Below are 3,602 nucleotides of genomic sequence, written 5' to 3' on the forward strand. Positions count from 1 at the left end.
TTATTTTACTACTGAATGTTTTGTAGTTCTCGTTCCGGCCGGAAGTTCCGACCGGAACTTGATATACTGGTTCCGGTGCATCCCTTATACATATATATATATATATATATATATATATATATATATATATATATATATATATATATATATATATATATATATATATATATATATATATATATATATATATATATATATATATATGTGTGTGTGTGTGTGTGTGTGTGTGTGTGTGTGTGTGTGTGTGTGTGTGTGTGTGTGTGTGTGTGTGTGTGTGTGTGTGTGTGTGTGTGTGTGTGTGTGTGTGTGTGTGTATGTGTAGATACACAAGCACACACACACACACACACACACACACACACACACACACACACTAAAGCTAGAGTATGACGATGGCTCAAAATTATTTTCCTTATTGTTCTCACTGATGTTGAAAATAGTAAACGAAAAAGAAAGCAATTTGCTTGAACCTAGATAAACGTTGGTCTTAACGAGTACACCATGTCGAAATGTCTGGGGGAGGCTTGTTATCAAAAAGGCATGAAATTGTTAAGATGTGCATTTAGCGTAGTTCGAAAAAAAATGTAACAAGTCAGTCCAGAAAGTCACGAGATCTTATAACACCAATTTTGGCAATAGTACTCGTATTAACTGCATCCCTTGCCTGTGAAGCTGCGAGCGTTACTCCCTGTGCCTGCAAGAACCTGGATGTGACCCGCTTCACCGATTAACTGCTCGGGTGGTGCTATTCCTCACCAAATTGTCGGCTTTTCACACACACACACACACACACACACACACACACACACACACACACACACAGAGAGAGAGAGAGAGAGAGAGAGAGAGAGAGAGAGAGAGAGAGAGAGAGAGAGAGAGAGAGAGAGAGAGAGAGAGATTTCCTTCGAGGTTTTCAAGTTCAGTGTTTTGCGATTTCTTTTTTTATTTGATAGTTCAATCTTCATCGTGTTAGGGAACACCGAACCCTGGAAAGTGGCACCAGTTTGGTTTATCGATCACGCCCCTGCACAAAAGCACAATACCCGCGTCACCTGCACGTAAACTGTATTATGTCTCGCGCATTTTCCTGTTGACTCTTAAACATTCCCTCCTGCGATGCAAACATGCTCTTTTCACGCGTTGCTATATTCTCTGGAGTTCAGGCGAAGACGAATATGGTTATCACACTTATATAAACCATCAAGATTTTCACTGAGGTTATGTGTTACTTTCCTGTGAGTCCCATGAATTACGAAGTGTAGTAACTCACTGATTTTCCTGTTTTATAAAAAATTTTCCTCACACATCCGCAAAACCCAATCAATCTTTGTAAATCCATCTTGTCATCTCATTTCATCCAGTTTTCTCCGTGCAAACAAAGAGCTTGACCACATTTACCAGCCAATGAGTCATTTTTTCTCCTCTCATAGACTTACCAAATTTTTCATGTACACTTTCATTGCATTCCTCTTAATCCTGTTTGCGCACAAACACTTCCCAGCCTACTCCACTGCTTGAATCTGAGATTTTAACCTTCACTGCACGTGGATGTCTCACTCTCACGTCAATGAATCACTCGAAGATCACGTGTTGGTGTTGTGATCGTCAACTACATCCTTCTGGAGAAAGCCTAGAGCTGATATAGGATCATATTCCGAAACACTTCTGGCCACACCTCGATTACTTTCAAAAGGCTGTAGCTGAAGTGACACGGGTTTGTAAGGGTGCTTTATAATTCTATTGACAGGTTAAGAAGATTTATACATTATTAACCGTAGAAACACTCGAAAGAACCCAGCTAGTCATCTCTGTGGGCTTTGAAAATAGTCATGGGATAGAGGAAAGCGTTTCTGCTAACGGGCTATACACCTTTCACACACCATATATATATATATATATATATATATATATATATATATATATATATATATATATATATATATATATATATATATATATATATATATATATATATATATATATATATATATATATATATATATAAACACACAGACACGCATACACACACACACACACACTACAGCGAGTTCTGAATGGAGCTCTAAGGAGGGCGGCAGTCTGCGAGCAAAGAATGGGTGTCACGTCCACCTGAATGCCTGGACTACTATATCGAAAACATTCGATTTCACTACGACCATTTCGAGACGCAGGCAAAGCTTCGGTTACCTTTAAGAAACACTCACTCCTGGTGTAAAGGTGGTGCCTCAGAAAAGAAATTCAGAAAGCAAGAAATGAAATTTGTATGAGGGCTGTGAAATATTGCGGCGCCACCCGTTATTTGGAACACGATGAAAGTTGACACACGGAGATGGATGACTTTGACTGAGCGTTGTATCCCAGTCACTTCTTTTAACGGTAGTTGGTAGTCCTGGGGGACGATACTCCTATACCACAGCTGTGAAACAGTTGTTGTCTTTGCTGTACAGGTGGGGGGATGTGGTGGTGGTGGTGGTGGTGGCGGTGCGTGTCAGCTGTGGCATGTAAACGATGTAAACAGTGCGTCACAAGGCTTGGGTTGCGGCTCTCCTCGTCAATGTCATCCTAGTTCCACTTCCTGTGAGTGCTCGAGCTATACAGTAGTCTTTATAACGCTTGTGTTGTCATTACACGACTTGTAAATAGTTAGAAGTAAATATCTGGTGGTGATTTTATATATTCGAAGTGAAGTTTTGTTTTTTCGCCAGATGTTGAAAGTGGGTGTAACTAGGTTGTGGTGTTCAGTCAGTTTGATGTGATAATTAGATAGGGACGTGATGGTGAGTCTCATCAGATTACTCCCCTGGTTTGCTGTTCATTGTGACATGCCACTGGGCAGGCGGAAGACTTGCCCAAGTTTTCGTTCCCTGATTTCCTGTCATTATAATAGCATTTAAGCAGCACCCTCCTGCCACCGAACTATTACCTATGGCACCGCGTACATCTCGTCATTCCGAGTAAATATGATTGAAATGAGAGGGCAAAGTTTCTGGGTTAGGTGAGGATGGAGTGTATTCCATGTATTCCTGTTTATAAGAAAAAAGTCCAAGCGGAGAACAGAAGCGCACACTTATGAAGTATTTGACATCTGTGATGGATTTGTTCACTGACACCTTTTTCCTCAACATCTTCGGTCTTTAGTCTAATACACCAAAATTAAGCAGTAAAATCTGATAAGCCTTGATTTGATAGCCATGATAAGCAATGAACAAGCGTCATTATGTACGCAGCACAGAATACCCACCAAGAGCATCAAGCAGCACCTTGCCAGACAGCTATTAATGACAGCTCTTTATAACTCAGAACTTTTCTCAGGTTGACAGTCTGTTACACATATCAACCAACAGTAAGTTTAAATCTGCAACTAATGATGTGTTTGGTCTTATTCAGAACACACTCAGCAGATGCAAACTTCTGAAAAGTGACTACATTATTTGTTGTATCACTTGCAGCAAACTTATTATTGATTGTAGGAATCTCACTGTACTCATTGTCTTGTTTTGGAGCTGCGCTATGTCATGGTAAGCTTCATGGGGGAGACATTTCTGTGACAAGTCTGTCAGATTTCATTTATTTATTTATTTATTTTATTTATTTTATTTTAT

The sequence above is a fragment of the Scylla paramamosain genome, chromosome 17 (assembly GCF_035594125.1).
Source record: "Scylla paramamosain isolate STU-SP2022 chromosome 17, ASM3559412v1, whole genome shotgun sequence".
NCBI lineage: Eukaryota > Metazoa > Arthropoda > Malacostraca > Decapoda > Portunidae > Scylla > Scylla paramamosain.